Source organism: Salvelinus fontinalis, chromosome 33, assembly GCF_029448725.1.
Source record: "Salvelinus fontinalis isolate EN_2023a chromosome 33, ASM2944872v1, whole genome shotgun sequence".
NCBI classification, from domain to species: Eukaryota; Metazoa; Chordata; class Actinopteri; order Salmoniformes; family Salmonidae; genus Salvelinus; species Salvelinus fontinalis.
This window is the reverse complement of record NC_074697.1, coordinates 33,613,600-33,638,423: the sequence shown is the minus strand read 5'-3', so window position 1 is coordinate 33,638,423 and position 24,824 is coordinate 33,613,600. Positions and strand designations below refer to the sequence as shown.

General features: G+C 45.5%; 1 pseudogene; it reads left to right on the top strand.

Annotated features, from left to right (window-relative positions):
- Positions 1-30: 30 nt before the first annotated feature.
- Positions 31-21,453, top strand: LOC129831580 (Fanconi anemia group J protein homolog; annotated as a pseudogene).
- Positions 21,454-24,824: the final 3,371 nt, after the last annotated feature.

Below are 24,824 nucleotides of genomic sequence, written 5' to 3'. Positions count from 1 at the left end.
TGTGTGTCACCGGGGTGCCGGCTGGTTGTGACATGGTGGTAGATGAGGCGCCTCTGATGACCGGGTAATGGGCCTTAGTACATGAGACTGGAGACTGCCGCTTGGGAATTACCCCGAGCTATTGGTAATGCCAGAAGAGTTGTTGTTGGTACCGGCCTATATTGAGTGTGTGTCTGCACATGTCCTAAGTGTATAAAGCATGATGAAGGTATTGATCAGTGTTGGTTCTGAGAGGTCCTCAAGGTCACCAGTGAGCTGAACTGAATTAGTTTTCATGTGTGTATTGTGAAGGATGAAAACAACCCCTCTCTCTCTTACGTACCACACGCAAGGCGTGAAACGGCGTGCACAATATGCAGGACCAGAACACTGCACTGGGTCCATGGTCTCCAACAGTCCTGGGACATAGAGGACCTGGTTTGGCTGGGGGGAAGGCTGAGGGCCTGCTCCTACTACGCTGCCAGGGACCTCATGCCTGTATCATATTCTGTCCCTACAACTATCTACTGGACCTCATGCCTGTATCGTATTCTGTCCCTACAACTATCTACTGGACCTCATCAGGGAGAGCTTGGGTCTGGTGGGAGAGGCAGGCATGGTGAGGGGAGCAGAGAGACTGGGATAAGGAGGAGTGAGAGATGGGTGTAGTCTTCTATCCCTAAAGCTACCTACTGGACCCCTTCATCAGGGAGAGCGTGAGTCTGGTGGAACGAGGGACGCAGGCAATTGTTGTTGGAGTTAGAGAAGGAGTGAGTGATGAGGATGTAGGCCTGATGAAAAGGTGGTTTCACACATTAAAGAATAGATGTGTCCTTTTACTTTTAGCTGAACATATTCCTTGAACACTACCTGGTCAAACCCACTGCAGGTCTACTAGGGTGGAGCGGGAGAGGAGTGAGGGGAGGCTATCTCCTTCCCCTCCTCTTACCCCTCTCCTCCCCTGCAGATTCACATCAACCTGAAGGGTCAGATTGGGGTTCTGGATGAGGCCCACAACATAGAGGACTGTGCCAGCTACACCCTGAACAAACCCCAGCTGCTGTCTGCCAGGGAGAAGCTGGATGGGATGGTGACCCATAACATCAGATGCTCCAACCACGAACCACTGTGGGCCTTCTGCTGTTCCCTGCTCAAGTAAATAGACCCTAAACTCCTGGAGTGAGTTAGACCTTAACCCCTCTGGGCCTTCTGCTGCAGACTGCTCAAGTAAGAGCTCCCTCTCATCATCACCTCCTCCCCTACTGAAACTACTGTAGTGTTTCTCTACCTATCTATTCCTGGTACATTCTTTCTAGTCCAGCACTAGCACAACTGGTCTACTAATCAACCCATCTTGGTTAAAAATGAAATGTAATCAATACTTGTAAAGAATGTCTTCACTAGACTTGCTTTCCTCATTATCAAACAGTAGTTCTAAGATGGCCGCTCTCGCGCTCTGTCAGTTTGTCTGTTCCTCCTGTGGTGTAGTTGGATGCAGGAGAGCTGCAGTGTTCTGGCTGAGAGGGAGTATGAGATGTCCTGTAAGGTGTGGAATGGCAAGGAGATTCTGGGATTCTTCCATACCGAGGGCATCACCACTGACACCTTTTCCATGCTGCAGGTCAGATAATGTTGTTGATCACCTAGGTCTCCTCTCACCTGTCTCAATCCCTGTCTTTTGATCTCTCTCACTTTCACCCCCTGTTTTTTTGCAAGACTTGTGTGTTTAGGGAGGCCTACAGCATCTATCTTTTCTCTCCACATCTCTCCTTCCCTCCCTCATCTCTCCCTCTATATAGAAGCACCTAGCAGCGGTATTGGAGAAAGAGGAGGGGTTGGGCTGGTGAATGGGAGAGAGGACACATTGGAGGTCCCCACCATCAGCTCAGCCAGCTCCTCTGTCCTCAAGAGTCTCTTCATTGTGCTGGACTTCCTCTGCAGGGAGAAGAGCAGGTCAGAAGCAGTCTGTGAACCAGTCTTTACCAATCAGTCAGTATTTGTATTGTCCTAATTGGGAAATGTGCATTGTAGTCAGGGTGAAAAACAAGATCAACATAACGACATACTACAAAATACATTATACTATCACTCTCGATCACTGACGAAGACTTCTGTCCTGTTCGTGTTCCCGTGGTCAGGTTTGCAGAGGACTACCGCGGTGTGCTGCAGCAGTCCTACACCTGGACCACTGCTCCAGACGTGCCAGATGCTCAGGGCTTCTTCGCCAAGCCCAACCGCCGACGCCACAGTGCCAAGACCAAGACCCTCGTACACACACTCAGCTTCTGGTGCCTCAACCCAGCCCTGGTGAGTAGCATGAGTGGATGTACTGGAGCGTAAATGCTGTGTATACAACTTTTATATTGGGGGATAAAAGTACATGTTACTCATAGCGTATTATTACATTACGTGGAGCGCTGCCTGTCCTAAGGGGCGTGGTGGTGTGTGTGTGTGGTGGCAGGCGTTCTCAGACATCTCGGACAGTGTTCACAGCATCGTGCTGACCTCAGGCACATTGTCTCCTATGGGATCCTTCTCCTCAGAGCTGGGGGTCAAGTTCTCTATCCAGCTAGAGGCTGGCAGCCATGTCATCAGCAAGTCACAGATCAGAAGAAACCTCCAACCTTCATTTCAGCCTCACCACTGATGTTACGTTTCATGATTTTTTTTCATAGTATCCAGAAATAATCTGATGGTTAACGATGCTCAGAAAGGAATTGGACTATGTAGCCAAGCATAGCGCGTTTTGAAAAAAGTTCAATAGATTTTCTTTTTCCGTTGCAAAACGTTTAGCTTCAGAGTGCCATAGTGAACACGACCATTGAGAACCACTGAGCTGATGTGTTCCTAATTTTCACTCACCACTTTCTCCTTTAAATCATCTTCAGTTCCTACCATTGACCACCAGGAGGGGCTAGAGACCACATATTGAGGTCGAGTGTTTTAATGTACTCATGATATCCTTGCTGTGTGTAAGCAAGTTTGGCGCAACTGGTATGAGGTTGAGATAAGTAGAGAGTAAAGACGTTTTGTTTGATTTCAACAGCATGCCAAAGGAAGAGGTCCTACGAGTCCATAGCAGCTGTAATATACACTAACTTTCAAAAGTTTGTGATCACTTAGAAATGTCCTTGTTTTTGAAAGAAAAGCAATTTTTTTGTCCATTTAAAATATCAAATTGATCAGAAATACAGTGTAGACATTGTTAATGTTGTAAATGACTATTGTAGCTGGAAGCGGCAGATTTTTTATGGAATATCTACATAGGCGTACAGAGGCCCATTATCAGCAACCATCACTCCTGTGTTCCAATGGCACGTTGTGTTAGCTAAACCAAGTTTATCATTTTAAAAGGCTAATTGATCATTATAAAACCGTTTTGCAATTATGTTAGCACAGCTGCGAACTGTTGTTCGCAATGAAACTGGCCTTCTTTAGACTATTTAAATATCTGGAGCATCAGCATTTGTGGGTTCGATTACAGGCTCAAAATGGCCAGAAACAAAGACCTTTCTTCTGAAACTCGTCAGTCTATTCTTGTTCTGAGAAATGAAGGCTATTCCATGTGAGAAATTGCCAAGAAACTGAAGATCTTGTACAACGCTGTGAACTACTCCCTTCACAAAACAGCACAAACGGTCTCTAACCAGAAAATAAAGAGGAGTGGGAGGCCCCGGTGCACAACTGAGCAAGAGGACCTGAGCAAGAGCCTTTTAAAATGATAAACTTGGTTTAGCTAACACATCGTGCCATTGGAACACAAGAGTGATGGTTGCTGATAATGGGCCTCTGTACGCCTATGTGGATATTCCATTAAAAAAATCTGCTGTTTCCAGCTACAATAGTCATTTACAACATTAACAATGTCTACACTGTATTTCTGATCAATTTGATGAAAAATTAGCTTTTCTTTCAAAAGCAAGGACATTTCTATGTGACCCCAAGCTTTTGAACAGTAGTGTAGGCCTATGTAGACCTAATAGGTGTCTCTTAAACAGCTGTAGGCTGACAAATACCTTACATAAAACCCGGTATTCTCTTTCAGTTAACCAGACACTTCTAAGGGCCCATTGATAAATACTTTGTCCTCCTTTGTTTGTTTTGCTTCCCTCCATGAATAATAGATTTCCATTCAGGCTCTGTGTCTCTGTCACATCACCACCACCAGTCCACTTAGGGACCAGCTGGCTCTCTCATGTCACTATGGCTGTGTGTTGGTGCTCGCATGTGCACAGATACGGGAGTGTTACATGTGAAAATTTGTTTGTGTTTTTGCATAGTGCTCCATACCTCTTTAGTGTGTCTTCTTGTGTGCCTGTTTAGTGTCTTACAATGCACACATTCTTTATGCTTATTAACAATAGGCCTATGGTTTGTATTTGACCCTTTCATGTTGTCAAAGCTTAAGGTTTTCCCTCTAGTTGACTATCCAGTTGAGACTATATCAGTGCTATCAGAATATGAATGTTTAAAGTCTCCTATTAGGATGCAGTTTTGTCTCTTTCCCCCCAGCCATGACGCCAGGCAGGCAGAGACAGCCACAGAACAACTCTAGGTGGGTATTGTGTATTATTGATGACTAGTGTAGGAGCTCTATGCCCTCTGTGCATTAATATTTAATGTGCAGACAGACGGCTCTTAAAGATGATGAAGAGATGAGGGGTATTAATTGTAGAGTCTGTTGAGGCCCTCTGGAGCCGGTGAGCCGTGTGTGTGAGTGAGACAGAGGATGGGTCGTCTCCAGGCGCCCCTCTCCAGTGTGTCTGGATGATGCCTATCAGAGAGGCAGCAGTATGAAGGACAGAGGCCACAGTCATACAGTCCTAAGATCACACAGCAAGGCCGCAAAGCCTCTCGGCTCTGTCAGTCGCCCTCTGACAGATACACACACACACACTTCTGGCAGACACAGTGAGGGTACATACGCACACTGAACATACAGTACAAGTCAAGAACACAGTTAAAGGTACTCTCTCACGCATGCACACACACTACTTGCAGACATTACACACTCAGACATCTCCCAGAGCCCTCCTGGAGCTGTGGTTTTGTAGCACTTGAGCCTCAACAGCCCCCCAGTTAATGCCCATTAAAACCACGGTACCCTCTGCCCGCGCCTCGCAGTCTGGCCGCACCGCAAGAGGAAAGGGACAAAACACAGCATGGGGGTTTGGAGAGGAGAGGTGGGCTTATTAAAAAGTGTTTTCCAGGGGTAAAAAGATCAAAAGGAAACACAAGATGCTTTTAAAGCAGATTGAGATAAGGGCCATTAGGGTGATGTCACCTAGCTGTATGTGTGAAAAGGCCTCCGCGCTGGCGCCTGAAGGAGGCTGAGGAGGAGGCTGGACACACACACACGTTTGCCCTGCTGTCTTCCAGCCACGCTCCAACATTATTAGTCAGTGTAAGGTGTGCTGTCATCTCTACAGGGTGTGTCTCTCCTCTATCTCTGGGTTTATGGGTCACCTTGCTCAGACAGGGATGTATCCATCGTTACTGTTCCAGCTGAGATGTTTTATATGGCCTTTTACGGTGGAAACCTGAGGTGCGCTGCTGCTAGGCTAAATGTTTCGCTAAGCTACAGCTTTGAGGGGGCAAAGCTTTAAAGGGGAATTCCACTCAAACTATATTTTGGTGGGGGGTTTTTCATTATTGATACAATCCCAAAATGTTTTAAATGTCAGCAGTCAAGTTTTCAAGATATTGGACTTTCAAGAAGCAAAGTGTCACCGACCACATCATCATGATGACCCCTGTCTGTGCTCACTAACAGCTAACCCTTCTGGAGAAAGAGACTACAAGTAGATACCAAGAAGATCTTCTTCAGTGCTTAACTTTGACAGCCCAAGCTTCACGCTCAAGGTGTGGACACCAGGGGAGGGGTGGCAGGTGGTGCGGAAGCCACTTGGTTGGCACCGCCCTTGGCGTGAAGGTTGCTGTCATATTTAAACGGAATAATTTAAGGCTGTAACACATTTCCCGCTCTCAACCACAAAGCAGCGTAGGAGCAGGCAGGCCTGCATGTTTCATTAATGCTACAGTCGCCCAAGACCCCTTCCATAATTTAACGGGCGCTATCAGAACAGTGACGCGTCCCAACACAGCCCACCGACATCAGGGATGGGAGGAAGGGCAGAAAGAGGGAGTGGAGAGGAAAGAGGTGAAATATGGAGATTGTGGGTCCATGGAGGGAGGGAGGGAAGACGTGCACAAGAGAGAGGTGTAGAGTTCAGTGCCTAAGAGTGGCATTCATCCCGCCAGACTAGACAAAGCAAAGATCTGGCCCACTCTACCAAGTTGTTTGTTGCCAGAACCTGAGCGTTGCACACACGCACGCACACACACACACCATACCCAGAAATCACCATGAATTATTCACTGTTAGTTGTGCCTGTTGGTTACTCTGAGACTGGCCAAATTCTGTAGTCCTCCTAATGTCATGTTGCCTGGACCCTTATTGTGTGCCTTGTAGAATGAGGGGCCATGCTAGCACTGGCCTGCTGCAGATCCAGTGGTTGTGGACTACACATTGCCACTAGGGGCGGGGGTTTGATTCACACATTTACCACCTTCAGTTTGTTTCCTCCTTATCTATTTCCTTCATATTTGTTTAAGTACACAACCGGTAAATTCAAAAGGAGACATTTTACTTTAAAATGTGTGTGTGTGCGTGTGATGGTTTGCCCCTCTGTGGGTCGTTCCTGTTGTGTTTGTGCACCTGGGCGCCAGCCGAGTGTGCAGATTGACATTTACTGTAGCGCTTCAGCAGACCCTGTGGATACGTCACCTACCTGTCAGATAATGCCCTTAAATTAGTCATGGAGGCCAAGTTACACGCACACACGCACACACACACACACACACACACACACACACACACACACACACACACACACACACACCATGACACACAACGGCATCCTACCAGTTATACTCTGTGTACTACGTGTGGACTCGGCCACATAAACTCTACACAGGTCCTCACTTTGGTGTGCACCGATTGCTTGTGCATAGTTCTTGCAAAATTATATTAGCTGTCATTAGTTTGGTCAGATCAGTTAGAGGTCAAGGTGAGCTGTCTGGCAGAGGAGACGAGCCTTGATGAATAGCTAGGTGACTGTCATGGGTCTGCCTGCCTCTACTCCATAGAGTAGTGTAGCACCGTCTCCTAGACCTAGCCAGCCCTCGTCCTTGTCTCGTCTCCCTGCCAGGCCCCAAGTGTCCAGTCTGGAGCGTGAAGTCAGAAGCGCTGCTGGTCGGCTACTGCGTAGCAACCTAGCGGCGCCAAAAGCCCTGGTCTGCCCTAGAAACCCTATGTAAGTTACGATCACCAGAATGCCCCAAAAGAAAAATCTCTTTTTTATTGCGGTCGTTTTAGGCTTTAAAATTAGTTTATTATGATCAAGTTCGAACCCCACGGTGAATTCTTTAAAGTTCACCACAAATCGAGATATTTAATTAAAATTGCATTGGGCAGAAATCGCTCCTCCCATTTCCTGACTGGTAAAATTGGAATAGTTGGCCTAATTTCAGTTTGTGACAAATCTAGCAAGTATAGTGTAGAGAATCATTCCACCGTCTAAACCGATGTGAAATATGTTTTTAACAACCCAAAATATAGTCTTTTCAGCTGTTTGAACCTGGTGTACAAAACTTAGAGTAAAAGATACGAAACTTCAAAACGGGAAGCTTAGAAATAACGCAGATAGAACAAATCTGTCGCTTCTTAGACTTGCTTTCAATGAGATTGATGGATCTATAACTCAGATTTCTATGTGAATCTTGTCAGAATGCCCCAAAAGCTTTAATGAAATAGTGACTACTAGATTTGTTGTCACACAGGACCACGTGCTGACACAGGGAGGCTACGAGGAGGCTCCCTGGTTGACTCTCAGGCAGGATGAAAACAACCTCATCGACTATGATCCTTTACTAGTTGTGGCCACTTTCACCATGATCCTTAACAATTGTTTGGTGCCATTCAACTCACTGAGATATAAGAGTCAGCCCCATTCAGCAATACGGCACATTTCAAATACTTCATGAGCAATCGGGAGTTTGCATAGGAATACTTGGATGATGTCAGCGCTATCACCATCTACTGATTTTAATGTTTATGCTCCCTGCCTGTTCTCTGCCCTGCCTCGCCTCGTCGCCTTTGAACCCAGCTCTACTCAGTCAAGATTAAGGAAAATGTGCTCGTAATTAAATGGCAGCATCAGTTGGAGCAACGAGACAGAAGGTTCATCCTAAATGGCACCCTATTCCCTTTTAAAGTACACTACTTTTTTGGCCATGGTCAAAAGCACTGCACTATGTATGGAGTAGTGTGCTATTTGGAATGGAGACAGAGTGATGTTTACTCTTAGTGTCTGAGAGATAAAAGCATTAGGGACCATTACCCTGGGCCCTGCTGCAAGCCAAGTGGCTCCTGCTGGAGTGGCACTGACTGGATTGTATTTCACCCCCCGCTTTTATAAGGGCTTTACAAATTACAACTCGGGGGAATATAAACGACAAGCTCTGCACAAAGACTGTTTGTGCTGCTCAAGTGCATGTGTCTCTTCTTGTGTCTCAAATGGCACCCTACTCCCTTTATAGTCCACTACTTTTGACCATGTCCAATAGGGGGGCCTAAAGAGCTCTGGTCAAAAGTAGTGCGCTATATAGGGAATAGGGTGCTATTTGTGACTTACACTCTGTGTTTTAAGAGCTCTGGCTGGCGTTTTATTATCGGGTTACTCTTCCCTTTGTAATCAGGTTACTCGCTGTTCCCTGGTAGAAGTTTTACGTCGGCTGCATAAAGGACAATCTCAACAATCCAAGATGCTGACTACAGTGACCCAGACAATCAATTAGATCAGTGAGAGAGTGAGCTTCGCATGTCGAGAGAGTGAGCTTCCTCTTCCATTCCTCCTTGAATCGGCCTCTCCTCTGGTCTTCCTCAAGTGCAGTGTGGCAGATAATGGCTGTTTTGTTTCCCATCCTAAAGTACATAACATGAATAATTCACCCATTGTCAGTCAGGATTGGATCGGAAAGCAATTGTACGGACAACCAGTTTTGTGGAGGAGTTGTGGTGGTTGACGAATGAAGCGGGGGGCCCTTGTCAATGTAACGCTGCGGCTTTTGTGAAAGTGTCTTGTTTTATTGATGCAAATGTTCCTGTTTCCCGGCCCTCCCGGTTGTTTTGTGGTGCTGAGCGAGGCGACCTGATGAAATACGCCTCTGCTTCATTTCACAATCACAGGCAGGCTGTAGCTAGTCAGTCATCTTGGTGTGCCAGGAACTAGAGGAACTATCCATTCATCCACGCGCTCGTAATGTTTCATTTCCCTATCTTTCACTGTGTTAGAGTAACCGACTAACTGCAAAAAATGTTTAAATACTACTACTTCTTTGTCTTAAACTATGTACTGCCTGGATGCTTTTTTGGTGTCGTCTCTGGGTACGCCGCTGTTCTCTGACAGTAACGGCACATTTACACTTAACAGGACAGTTGGATAATGGCCTGTACAAACACCCCCTCTTCTCTTTAGCTATCTCTCTTTCTTTGAATTTCTCTCCCTCTCTTTCGGTCAATTTCTATTTGTTCTGGTCTCTCTCTGTATCTCACTTAATAACATGGGCCATGTATGAAAACACCTTCCTCCATTTTATCTTCCCACTGCTTCACTGCTCCTGGCTGGGGCCTACTACACCCAAACCCAGACCTGTTGTCAGAAGTTTTTCTGCTGACTACAAGACAAGAATAACTTCTACTTGACCCTTCGAACACATTTCCAAACCAATGAAGATGCTCTTTGATTGTGAAGCCATGCAAATAATCCGCTACGGTGGAGACATGACTAGATCTCTGCTAGGAGCTGACGAGGAGAGGGCTTTTAGATCAATGTTCCTCCCTGGAGAGACTGTGACTTTTTGCACTAACAGCAACAGCAACAACAGTGATTTTATTATGGATGGAGGAAGAGTGGGGGGGTTTAAACACATCAACTTTGTGGAGGAAGGGGAGGGGGAAACTGAGCCACAGGAGGGAGAACGACTGGCTGGGGGACAGAGGAGCTTCCAGTGCCATCATGATGTGAACTTTGTTTCAGACTTTAAGACACACACACACCTGCAGTGTCTGGATGCCAAGCTGTTAGGACAGTGTAGTGGACTGTTTAGCCCTGAAAGGATTCAAGGTGCCCCCACTAGCTCTGAAAACAGTTTAGAGTTCTAGAAAGGAAACCTGGAAACCTATTTATCTGTGTGTCTTGTGAGAGGAGAGGTTGCTGCTTTTGGCTGGCAGACAAACCTCAGTATTTATGCTGCTATGTGAAAGGTTTTCTCAGGGGGCTCTAATGTGGACCACATTTCTTGGTGTAATATGGCCATAGTTTTTTCCCTGTTTACTGTAGTCTCAACTCCTGCTCTGTTGCTTCATTAGGTCATTAAGACCCATGTGAAGAATAGCTTCCATACCATAGTGGTGCCAAGCCTGATTCATGTTAGGACCAATTGATAGTTATTTATTTGTTGGAAGGCTATGGCGTGTAGTCTTCAGGAATCTGCTGATAGCTGAGTTTTGAAAAGTATGCAATTTCTACCAGCCAACGAGTAAACAAATGAAGAAATGTTAAGAAAAAGATTAATTGAAAAGATATGAACAAATCACACTGTTTATTATTTTTGTTGATGCATCCATGAAGCCCTGCTCTGTTTAATGGTGTTCTGTTTTCTTAGAGGCTTGACAAGCTGTGTGACCGCTTGACCAACACAGGGCTGTGGGAGAAGCTGGAGGAGAGGAAGACGGTGATCACAGAGCCTAGAGGAGGAGAGAAGAGAGACTTTGATGAGCTGCTGCAGATGTACTATGATGCCATCAGAATCAGTGGAGAGTTTGCATGGGACAGAGGTGAGACTGGGCTGTCTCTGTCTCACTCGCTCTCTTTCTTCTTCTCTCTCTGTGTCTCTATCTTTGTCAGTCTGTCTCTCTGTATCTCTCTTGTGCAAGGGATTGAGCACCAATTGGTTTGGTGTTGGGTACCCTTTTAAATGTGGAAGAATTCTAGTCATATCTGTTTAGGACAGATGACTGGGTTGATGTTAGGGATGTTTCTGTCCCCCCCAAATGGAGCTCTGCTGATGGCTGTGTGTAGAGGGAAGGTGAGTGAAGGACTGGACTTCACAGACAACAACGCCAGAGCAGTGGTCACCGTCGGCATCCCCTTCCCCAACATCAAGGACCTGCAGGTAAGAACCAGAGACAAGTTCTTGGTGGTGAGCCCATCAGGTCTGTTTCACAGCAGAGGACCCAGAGAGAAAGACCCCTGTTTACCGTTGTGTACAGTCAGTCACATACAGGTGGAAGCGCTTCACAGAATCTGCTGGCTACCAATATGTTTTCCTACAGACCTCCAGAGCCAACACTGAAAAAGTTCTGAACACACATACGCACACTGGGACACACACACACACACACACACACTGGGACACACACACACACACAGGGAGACGCACACACAAAGTGCATCCTCCATCCTCTTCTTTTTCTGGTGCTCTGTAATATAATCCCAAAGTGATTGTTCTGTCTTGAGTAGATAGTTTCTACCTTTGTCTTCCTCACCCTCCCTCCATCCATCCCTCCTCCCTCCGTCTTCCCTCCATTCTTCCTTACCTTTTTGTCATGGCCCAGTGTTGCCTAATAAATCTGACTGTGATGCCAGCTTTCTGTGTACACAGTCTGAATTAAAGCACTGCAAACACTTGGAAAGTTTCCTTACAAGCCAGAATGTTGAATAATGTAACGTTTGAACTTGCTCTACCGGTTGTCTGTGCGGTTGGTCCTTCGGGTCTAAAAAATATCCATATGAATGTTTTATTAAACCGACTTTTCAAACTGGTACTGCCGTGGAGATTTCTATCACCTTGTACATGCACAAAACCATGTAAACTATGCAAACCCCTGTAAGACTGGTTAGTATGCATGCATCGCGTGCGGGTACTTTCTTTATTGTGAGCGTGCCTTAGGTGAAGATGAGCAAATCGTGATTGCCACACAGAGGCAGGTGGGTTAATAACACTTTTCTGTGGATATTTTGTCTCATATTTACACTCGAATAAGGACGAAATCAGAAGACAATAGGTAGAGTAAGTTCAAATTAAGGTCAGTGTCGCGAGGCCCAGCATCAGTATTTAGCCTAATCGTGTAGCCCGATCGCAGGTTCCCTTTTTGCAGGCTACATTTTGAGTAGCCTTGGAGGGATGGGAGATGAGTAGGCTAGATGTAGCCGAAGGAAGGAGGGGGGAGAGAGAGAGAGCGCTATGGGCTCATGGGGGATACTCATGCTGAGAAACATGTTCACCCAACAGCACAGCAGATATTTTCTGATAAGTTCTCTTTCCTCTCATCTATGGTGTAAATGGCAGTCCGCATGTCAGCTCTTGCTCTCTCCTTTTTATTTTATTCTCCTCCTGGTGTGTCAGCTGCCTGTCCTGGCCCCAGGGGAGCCCTGAGGGGGTGGTAAGGTCTGCTAGCTGACCCCCATTACCAGAAGAGGGGACAGGACATGACACTAATGACTGTCAGGTCCAGGTCACTGTGACTGTTTGTCCCCACGGCCCCTCTGACAGCTACGCTAAAACAACCAAGCAGGCGCCGGGCAGGCAGGAAGCCACAGGTACACAGCAACACAACGCTGCCTCGGCTATGACGGGGTTCTTAGAGGGGTCAGATACACACTCACATGCACGCATGCTCATATCACACTCACATGCACGCATGCTCATATCACACTCACATGCACACTTTCACAACTACACTTATACTACACTCAGATGGTCTCGCTCACCTGCCCACAGCCACAAAAGTACATATATTCTTACTCTCCCAGCTGTTTAACATTTATGCCTTTTATGGAAGCACATATCGACATTCCCTTCTCAGCACACGTTAACTTGGACTCACTGACCCTGTCCCACATTTCAAACATGTACCCCCTATAGCTTATGTAGACCCCTCATGTAGTGTGGACGCCTACCTTCGTGCCTAGACTGCTTTTCCCAGACCCAACTCTCAGCAAAACTTTAAGGTTTTAACCGAAGCACAGAGCAGCCCTGCGTTTACTAGCCTGTTATCGTGCCTGAGATCAAAGGTGAACTGTAAACAGTCCTCCACATCGAAAGCTCTGCTAAGCTACTATTACATTTTAACATGCATCCCAAATGTTACCCTTTTCCCTATTTAGTGCACTACTTTTGACCAGAGCCCTGCACTATATAAGGAATTGGGTGCCATTTGGGACGCAAACAATGTTACATTATACACATGTACAGTTGTTTTTTCCACAACAGGCATGTCTTACAATACACAGTCGTGTGTGTGTGAGGGAGAGAAACAATCCTCTGGTTCAACAGGCAATGAAAGGCCACTGATACAGCATCTCTGTTTGCTTAATGAGGAGCACAGCAGACATTTTAAGACACAAACATAGTTTTATAGAGACCTAGTGTCTCTGCTTTGATACTTTATGGAGGAGGAGGGCCAGACAGTTTAGGGGGGGGGGGGTAAGAATGTGTGTGCGTGCTGGGTAGGTGCCTGTGAGTGTGTGCTCACGTCTTACAGGGACACACTGAGGACGAGGCACCCAGCTGTCAGCTCTGCCACATTAGGCAGATGGAGCGCTCCACAATCTCACTGACAGGCACAAGATGGTTAGGCCTGCCAGGGGGGCACACGCAAACCGGTCCGCTCAGCTGCAAACCATGCTTGCTGGTCAAATGTATGTTTTTAAGCATGAACAGGTAGCGGTGGGAGGACTGGGCCAAAGCGAGCATGCGACTAACGATCTCCTGACATTTTAACTAATCTCTTCTATCTGGCGGTTTCTTTCACATTTAGGAGGAGATTCGCTAGAAGCTAGAATTGGCTTTTTCACATATGCATCCTGTCATGTCAGATATGGTTTTCACTTGGGGTGGGACGCTGAAATGGACTCCCATTGGATTTCGATGACATTGGCGGCTCGGGGATACTGGCCATTTCCGTTCGTGGTCTCAGAAGCAGATGCGTCAAGCCCTCTGGTGTTTAACAGACAGGACGAGACATCTCATCTCACCATACAGCCACTAGCCTGCGCCTCGTGAGCCCCCATGACATGAGTAGTATACATCTGGCCAGGAAGAAAATGGAGTGGCTTCTACAGGTCCATTTCGACATGGTCTAGTGAGGCGTTTCTTCATTTATATCTAATCTAATTCATGTTCTTTATTTGTCTCAGACCAAATATGGACGGACTCATCCAGACCATGATGACATCCAGTAATGACACACCTCTCTGCCCAGGACAGAAAGCAGAGAGGGGAACAGTGTGTACATGCCCGTGTCATTAGGGGACATGGTGCTCTGGGCTGTGAACACACTGCACCTGCCTGTCAGTCCCTGTTGTTCGCTGGCATGTCCCATATGTCCCGCCCGTCAGACGCCACATGAACTTTTCACTTGTCAATCCCAAAAGGTTAGCGCTGAAAATCCAGGAGAGATTAATTGATGGATGGATGCAAATTGATGGAGATGGATGCTTTTGTGGCCTTTTTGTGGCATGGCGTGTTGCTCGTCGTGTGTTGACTCGACCACCTTTTCTGCCCCCCTACCTCCTGTCTCACCATCTCTTTGCCTGTTGCTCTATCCTCCCATCTTTCACAGCAGATCTGTTTTCCAGATCAACTTCATCACTTGTGTTGTCTAGACCCCCTCCTACCTCCTGTCTCTGCTCTTCTTCATCTCCGCTGTATGCCCCCTTTATTCCCCCTTTCACAACAGATCTGTCTGAGGGGGAATTCTGGGCAGGCAATAACAAACCTCTTCAGGCTCTTTTTTTTTTTTTTTACAGGGGGTTGGCGTCTCCCCCTGAGATTCCAGTCTGCCCCTCACCTTCCCACTCCACAGCCCACATGAATCACATTAGTTCTCAATGGATGTGCCCTGCCTGATGCCTGAAAGGTGCTGGATGGCAGGTCAGAGCACAGGTGATGGCCCACAGCTATGGCTAGCCTATCAGCCCACTGGAGCACATTTGGTGGTTTTGTGGTGTCTGACAAGTAGCGATTTGTCCTTCTCACTTCATGTCAAAGATAATGCTCTGGGCTACACAAGATTCAGTCAAATGTTATGATTTTGTGTAGATTGCTGAGGATTTTTTGTATTTAATCCGTTATAGATTAAGGCTGTAATGTAACAAAATGTGGATAAAGTCAAGGGGTCTGAATACTTTCCGAAGGCACTTTTTCCACATTTTGTTACGTTACAGCCTTATTTTAAAATCGATTAAATTACAAAAAATTCTCAGCAATCTACACACAACACCCCATGATGACCACCATGCTTCACCATAGGGATGGTGCCAGGTTTCCTCCAGATGTGACGCTTGGCATTAAGGCCAAAGAGTTCAAACTTGGTTTCATGAGACCATAAAATCTTGTTTCTCATGTTCTGAGAGTGCTTTAGGTGCCTTTTGGCAAACTCCAAGCGGGCTGTCATGTATCTTCCTTCTGGCCACTCTACCATGAAGGCCTGATTGGTGGAGTGCTGCAGAGATGGTTGTCCTTCTGGAAGTTTCTCCCATCTCCACAGAGGAACTCTGGAGCTCAGTCAGAGTGACCATCGGGTTTTTGGTCACCTTCCTGACCTAGGCCCCTCTCCCCCGATTGCTGAGTTTGGCCGGGCGGCCAGCTCTAGGAAGAGTCTTGGCGGTTCCAAACTTCTTCCATTTAAGAATGATGGAGCCCACTGTGTTCTTGGGGACCTTCAATGCTGCAGAAATGTTTTGGTGCCTCGACACAATCCGGTCTCGGAGCTCTACAGACAATTCCTTCAACCCCATGGCTTGGTTTTTGCTCTATATATAGACAGGTGTGTGCCTTTCCAAATCATGTCCAATCAATTGAATTTACCACAGGTGGACTCCAAGTTGTAGAAACATCAAGGATGATCAATGGAAACGGGATGCACCTGAGGTCAATTTTGAGTCTCATAGCAAAGGGTCTGAATACTTATGTAAATAAGGTATCCGTTTTTAATAAATTATCCAACATGTCTAAAAACCTGTTTTTCGCTTTGTCATTATGCGTTATTGTGTGTAGATTGATGAGTAAAAAATTGTATAAATTAATTTTAGAATAAGGCTGTAATGTAACAAATGGTGTAAAACGTCAAGGGGTCTGAACACTTTCCGAATCCACTGTAAGTCTATTCAACACACTATCGTTCTTAGAATTTCGATTTTACAAAGAGAGTTTGTGTTATAAGAAATTTTAGGAAGACATGCCATTTGGCTGTAATGTAACAAAATGTGGGAAAAGTCAAGGGGTCTGAATACTTTCCAAAGGCACTGTATATGTGATCATATCCAAATGTAAGCTAGGTTTGAAATTATGTTTTAGTCAAATATTATATCTGTTTGGGTTTCTTGCGGTCAATTTGCAGTCTACAAATTATTTGGAATTATGTTTCGGCCCCTGACCATCTTCTCCAGAAAAAAAATTGGCCCGCGGTTGAATCTGATTCCTGACCTAAAGACAATTTCAATAGGGGAACCGGGGTCCCGACAATTTGACCTTGCTAGCGCACGCACCATTTTGACCAGGGTGCTAAAAGTAGAAAATACAATGCAACGGAGGGAGATGAAGATAGGCTAAGTGAGCACATTTAATGTTGACGATGTTTGCTAAAGTTAAAACCAGTTTGCTTATTTGTTACATTGTGGTTAAAATTATGAATGTAAATCATACTCGTAATGAATTAATCAGATGAATTTCGTGAGCGTGTCATTTTTCCAACGCAACTGTAACGTTCGCAGTTCATCCAAACTTTCAAGTACAAGCATATTGAAGCTATAATAAAGTTCAGATTAATGATTGGGTTTGATTATAATGACATAGGGTAAAGAAACCCGTTTTCACATATCACCCTCTTGAACTGACCCATATTTTCCTTCATTCTAGAACACTTAGTGGACTTGTATCTATTGTCCGTTTGTTTAATTAGAATGTAGGTCTGTAAGAAATGTGCCTTACGTGTAGACGGTGAACTACAACTGGAAAACAAACCTAGCTGAAACAGATGGCCAAAAGTCTGGGGTGTATCGATCGACTAAATATCGATGTAACATACACAAATAAATGTTTTGCCGTTATTCACACTAGCGATTAGTATTTTGTATCTATGCGCTCTCTTACGAAACTTTCGGTACAGTGTTGAACAACTACACTTTCTTTAAATCTATTAGTAATCGTGTTTGACAAGAATTGTGGGGATAGCGGGAAATGTTCATACATTGTTCACATGCAATTGAATTTACCACAGGTGGACTCCAAGTTGAAGAAACATCTCAAGGATGATCAATGGAAACAGGATGCACCTGAGCTCAATTTCTAGTCTCATAGCAAAGGGTCTGAACCGGTTTTAACTTTGTCATTATGGGGTATTGTGTGTCTGTATATTGATGAGGAAAACATGTAATTTTAGAATAAGGCTGTAACATAACAAAATTACATTATTTATACATGTTCATTTTTACAAGCAGACAGATAACAGCAAACAATACAACAATAACACCCCCACCCCCTGAAAGAAGACAGGGAAAACAAAAACAGTGCCATGACAGAGTAGAAAATAATCGGCACCATTTTTTTTATTGAAATTTGGGGTGGATTGCAGACTCTGTCATGTTGCCCATCACATGATAGATAAGACAGAAAGGGTTGCCATATCTTATCAAATGTGATGGATCTGCCAGAGATATCAGGCTAAATCCTTGCCATATGTAACAGACTAGTGACTTCAGCTAACCAGATTTTAAAACGGGACAAATGTTTTCTATTATTAATCTTTCAATGTCATTGTAAGCATACCAGTCGGTCTCCCGTTGTCTGTTCGGCTCTTTTTCAGCTTTGATTTGGTCTGTGGTGGCAGTATGGCAGTGTCCTGATGACCTGTCCCGTGACGTGTCTCCATCTAACATTCCTGCAATGTTTTCAGCTTTGATTTGGTCTGTGGTGGCAGTATGGCAGTCCCCTGATGACCCGCCCCGTGACGTGTCTCCATCTAACATTCCTGCTATGTTTTCAGCTTTGATTTGGTCTGTGGTGGCAGTATGGCAGTGTCCTGATGACCCGTCCGTGTCTCCATCTAACATTCCTGCTGTGTTTTCAGGTGGAGCTGAAGAGGAAGTATAATGACCAGCACTGTAAAGTCAGGGGTCTGCTGTCAGGCTCCCGCTGGTATGAGATCCAGGCCTACAGAGCCCTCAACCAAGCCCTGGTCAGGTGCGGGTCTCTTTGTGTTCTTGTTTGTTTCTCTGTCCTCAACTCAGCCTATCACAGGAGGCTTCTTCCTAGCTCACAAATCAGGCTCATGATCAGTAAGCATAAAAATGTTTGATCATTTTGAAAACCAGGAGGTTACTACCTGAACTTGAACATGTTTTTACTAGCACAGGTGTATCAGACACAAGAATGACTGGGGAGCCCTCATTCTGGTAGACGACCGGTTTGGAAACAACCCCAACAAATACATCTCAGGTACTGAAATAAATGATCGCAGGTTGCAGCCACTCGAGCTTGAATTACTCAAACAAAACCTTGAATGTCTCCGTTGCCTGACACAATGTGTAGTTTCTTATCTTGGGCACTTGGTGGTGATGCTTGTCCACAAGATAGAGGTGTGTTGTGGTTTTAACCTAGAGGATTGATAAAATAAGTGTTATTAGAAAAGTGGGAATAATTTTGTTTTTATATTTTATATTCCACCAACAAGATTGGTCTCTGTTTACACCAGGTCTGTACAAGTGGGTGCATAACCTTTTCAGGCACCACAACGCCTTCATCTGTGCTATGCAGTCGCTGATGGCCTTCTCCAGGTGCCAACAGGGGGCAGGAGAGACCCATGGAGCAGGGAGCCAGACGTTCAACAGCACCACCATCCTGTCTCCAGCCAGTCAATCTCTAGTGACTGTGGAAGATCTGTCCCACTGTCGGCCCAGTCCTAGCCCCAGCTCAGACAGCCTTCTCTGGGCAACGATGCACCACACTACCATACTACCACCTCTCAGGTCCCAGAGCCCCACACCCAGATACAGGGGGTCAGGTCCTGGTAGATTATCAGTCAGAGGTTTGATTGGTGCATAAAAACATATGAAAGCTTCATCCAGAGCTCTTTACGTTAGCTCCTTGTATACGTGGTTCCTAATGAGTCCATTGCATCAGTCAGTCTCCCACTACCTCGACTACATGATCTCACTGCAGACCAACATCTGGTGTGTTCATCTATCTTGTTATTCATGATGGGATGATATTATTAGAACAGTTCTGTCCTAGTAAAGTGGATGGGAACAGGGGAACAATGTGAGGCTTTTTGGATCTACTTCTCTGATAAATAAATGTAGTGGAACAAAGATGTTAGGGTTGTAGAGGAGCAATGCCGTTGCCGTTTCCTCCCTCCAGGGTTTCATTTGACCAACGTTCAGGATTCTTCGCTTCGGTTTTAGTCAAAACATTTTACATTTCTTCCTCTTTAGGAATGTTAAGACATGTTGATGTACAAAACGTTGTGTATATATGTTTTAGGTAAGCGAGCGTAAATGCAGCGAGATCAGGTTTCATATGGTACCTTGAACCTCACTGAGGATGGATCCATAGAAAAACATGGGTCTGAACCTAACGGAATGATAGTACTATGAGGTCACTGGGTTTGTAAATGAGGTGGATACACTCCGTTCTAGAGCTCCAGTCTATTGTCTGTCGCGTTACTTGGGTCGCTGTAAGGCTGAGCTGTTTGCTCAATTGTGTTTTGAGGGGTGGGTGGGGGTGGCAGGAGCTGGATCAGGTGGGGGGAGTTTGTGTGCACCAATCTGTCTCATTACTACGAGACCTTCTACATGGCTGACTGATGCTTGGTTGGTCTGAGGCAAGCAGCTTGATGAGCAGATGTTAGACTGTTGCTTTTAATTAAATCACATCGACCATTGTTTGTGTTATATTGAGCGTGAAACGGTGGTGGTGATTTCTTCTCCTCTGCACTGTTCTGGACAAGAGTCAGAAAGACATCCTTTGCCCACACACCTAAGCCACTAAACATGTGTAGTGTACTGTACACTAACCTAGCTGTTACGGGCCCAGCATATAGGATCCTTGAGGCCAATGTTGGCATCGTCAATGTACTTTCCCCGTTATTTTCTCACCTTTACTGTCAACACCTGATGACTGCTCAAATCAACTGCCCAGCTCATCTGAATTTCTAAATGTATTATAACAGTCTTCATACAACTGTGTTGTCTTTCCTTTCTATGGTTTCCCATAACGTGTGTATTCTCTGTGGGCACGTAACCAGAAGCAGAAGCAGACACAGCAACACCCCTCCGCTCATCTGAAGAGTGATCCCAAGGCCCCTCCCCCACCGTCTCTACCACCACCTGTACCACCTCCACCCCTGTGAGCTCCACTCGCTTCAAGACCCCCCCATCTTCCAGGCCCGGGACCCAGGCCGGCGTTGTGGTCCTCTGGTCAACCCGCCTCGGCCTGACTGTGGAGGTGGAGAAAGAGAACCAGGAGAATGTAAGTCTGGATCCCCTGCCCAGGAAGGAAGGCCCGTGAGGGGCCGGCGCTACCCCTCCCAGCCAGGACCAGGGTCCGGTTCTAGACCCCTCCCCTGTGGAGGTCCCTGCCAGTTCTGAGCCCAGACGATCTCACCCTGCTAGAGGAAGACCAGAGAATCTTCACACCTGAGATGTTTGATGATTAAGAGGATGTGGACCAAGCCTCTCCCCAGGACAGTGCAGGGAACGATGACAGGGGAGGGAACTGTGCTTGCGGCCAGCCTTGCTCTATCTACCGGAACAGCTCAGGCTCTGTCTGAGGACCTGTTTGGCCCAGAGCAGGGTCCCAGGGAGGGCACAGGAACGGTCACTACCACTGATACCCAGAGGGGCGGCGCTCTTGCTCCCTCAGCTAGTAGAGACTGTCAGTGTGAGATGGGAACAGGACAGGCAGTGAGAGTGGTGACAAGGCCCAACAGCAAGAGACCCAGAGACAGGAGGACCAAGGTCAGGGAGAAGGACGGGAGGTGAACCAGACCCAGACGCAGGGTCAGACCAAGGGGGGACCCAGGGCCAGAACAGGCAGACAGGCAGCAGGACACGCAGGCTGTCCAGGTCCAGACAGAAAGCATCATAAACTAACCAGCTAATTCTCTGTTGTCCCTCAGGTTATATCCATAGATGACTAGACACCAGCTTATAACTGTAGATGACTAGACACCAGCTTATAACTGTAGATGACTAGACACCAGCTTATAACTGTAGATGACTAGACACCAGCTTATAACTGTAGATGACTAGACACCAGCTTATAACTGTAGATGACTAGGCACCAGCTTATAACTGTAGATGACTAGACACCAGCTTATAACTGTAGATGACTAGGCACCAGCTTATAACTGTAGATGACTAGGCACCAGCTTATAACTGTAGATGACTAGACACCAGCTTATAACTGTAGATCACTAGGCATCAGCTTATAACTGTAGATGACTAGGCACCAGCTTATAACTGTAGATGACTAGGCACCAGCTTATAACTGTAGATGACTAGGCATCAGCTTATAACTGTAGATGACTAGGCACCAGCTTATAACTATAGATGACTAGGCACCAGCTTATAACTGTAGATGACTAGGCACCAGCTTATAACTGTAGATGACTAGGCACCAGCTTATAACTGTAGATGACTAGGCACCAGCTTATAACTGTAGATGACTAGGCACCAGCTTATAACTGTAGATGACTAGGCACCAGCTTATAACTGTAGATGACTAGGCACCAGCTTATAACTGTAGATGACTAGGCACCAGCTTATAACTGTAGATGACTAGGCACCAGCTTATAACTGTAGATGACTAGGCACCAGCTTATAACTGTAGATGACTAGGCACCAGCTTATAACTGTAGATGACTAGGCACCAGCTTATAACTGTAGATGACTAGGCACCAGCTTATAACTGTAGATGACTAGGCACCAGCTTATAACTGTAGATGACTAGGCACCAGCTTATAACTATAGATGACTAGGCACCAGGGCCTGTATTTAGAGGCTCAGTAGGAGTGCTGATCTAGAATCAGTGCTTTGTTTTAAATCATTATTAAAATTATATGGACAGGGGAGACATGATCCTAGATCAGCATTCCAACTGAAACTCTTTGTGAACACGGGCCCAGGTTCCAGGTTATTACTATAGACAACTAGACGACACCAAAACGCTCAGTAAAGCCAGTTAGTTCTCAGATCATCATGTCTCATTATCTAGTGTGACACCATGGCTGGGTCGTCTCGTCTGACTGACATTATCTGTTTAAAAAGTCTGGAGCTAACGAACGTTGCACAAATTGCGATGTTAACGTGCAGTCTTATATTTTTGTACACATCATTAAAATGCAAGAAGAAATGCGTCTTTATTTTCCTGTAAACGCGATGGAAGCATTGTCCCGTTATGTGTTTTAATGAGATGTGTTATTTGGAGTGAGGAGAGGAGTGGGTGGTGATGCGGCATGTCTGACTTCACACAGATAGAACTCTTCCATTTTTACCTCAAAATTACTGTGCAATCCTATGATAAAGTAATTGTCTGATGTGAACTAGAGGGGGAAGTGTGGTGTGGGATGTGTATCTTGTGTTTAATGACATGGGGAAACACACAAAGGACTTTCCAGCAACACAAGAAACACCATCATCCATCTTGAGAACAGCTCCAGGGTGACTATATTTCAGTAAATATAAATAATTGTGATATGGAAAATTGATTTATAAAATCATGTTTGCTGATTTTGGTTTGTGTTGTCAAGTTGATGTGGAAGAGTGCAGATGGGTAGATTGAACTGTCAATAAAGCACCTTGTATTGGCTAGGTGTACAGTGCTTTGTTTCCCCCCTCATCTATCTACACACAATACCCAATAATGACAAAGCAAAAACTGTTTTTTAGAAATGTTTGCAAAAGTATTACAAATAAAAAAACATCACATTTACATAAGTATTCAGACCATTTACTCAGTACTTTGTTGAAGCACCTTTGGCAGTGATTACAGCATCGAGTCGTTTTGGGTATGACGCAACAAGCTTGGCACACCTGTGTTTGGGGAGTTTCTCCCATTCTTCTCTGTGGATCCTCAAGCTCTGTCAGGTTGGATGGGGAGCGTCGCTGCACAGCTATTTTCAGGTCTCTCCAGAGATGTTTGATTGGGTTCAAGTCCGGCTCTGGCTGGGCCACTCAAGGACATTCAAAAACTTAATTATAAATTCTAAATGCTATATTTTTTTAGTCTGTTATGAAACTGTAATTGACTGCCTAGTTTAAATATTTTTTATTTATTTGGAATTTATTTTGTTAATAATTTGTATTATTATTATTGTTGGTTTTTTGTATTTTACCCTCTTTTTCTTCCCAATTTCGTTCTTGTCTCATCGCTGCAACTCCCCAACGGGCTCAGGAGGCAAAGGTCAAGTCATGCGTCCTCCGAAACATGACCCGCCAAACCGCGCTTCTCAATACCCACCCGCTTAACCCGGAAGCCAGCCGCACCAATGTGTCGGAGGAAACCCCATTCAACTGACTACCGAGGTCAGCCTGCAGGCGCTCGGACTGCCACAAGGAGTCGCTAGAGCTCGATGAGCCAAGTAAAGCCCCCCCCCGGCCAGACCCTCCCCTAACCCAGACGATGCTGGGCCAATTGTGTGCCGCCCTATGGGACTCCCTATCACGGCCGGTTGTGATACAGCCCGGGATCAAACCCGGGTCTGTAGTGATGCCTCTAGCACTGTGATGCAATGCCTTAGACCGCTGTGCCACTCATGTGGCCCTATTACCTGTTTTTATGTTTATATTTCATTAGTTGTTCTACCTGTCCGTCTTTGCTATGGTGGCGGTCATTTTCTCAATTTCTTAATTTCTGGCTTACAGCCCTTTTTGCCAAAGCGAGATACTATTGTGTTTGATGTGATATAATGGCTTCCATTAAACTTGTGAATATTTATTTATTGCCTCACGTATACGCCTAATGTAATCTTTGTTTACTAACAGTTAAAGCAAATGGCATATATTGTCACATACATTGCTAACCGTTCCCCTTAATGGGGAAAATGGTTTAATGATGTTGTGAAGAGTAAAAGGTCATTTACAGTGTTAGGAGGATTAGTTGTGATCATGGTTTTAAGGGCCTTGTTTTGATTATTGGGGTTTACCGACAATGAGCAATCATACCATTGGTTAAAGAAGCTAAACTTCAGATGGAGGGAGGCGGGAACAGTGAAGTATGGCAAATTAAGCCCCATTAGCTTGACAGGATGTTGTCTCGTTAGAACACTAACCTCCCTAACGATCCCCAACCTGTGATTGGTTGACGGAGGAGCCCAAAGTGGTCGACCGAACCATTCAATTAAAGCTCTCCTCTCTGCTCATCAGCCTCACTGTACGACAGTGCCTTAGCATCATTAGTTAATGTAATTGCATGGCTGAACGTGACTGGGCACCTCGTTAACATCAGTATCAACAAGCGTGCCATGGGAGAGGGTAAGCAGATGTCCTAAAAGCATCCTAATAGGCGGTTAGTCTGTTGTTCTGTAGCACTGTAAGGTTATTGGACTATTTACTGTGGCTTCCCTAAGTCCTTTTAATATCTCGTCATTGATTAGCCTTAGTCAGGCTTTATATATTCTTATGAGTTTGAACAAATTAAATCAATGAGTGTGTTTATTCATGCAGTAGGCTAATTAGAATTGCGTTTGTTTTGGTCCCAGGTTGATGATAATTGGAAAG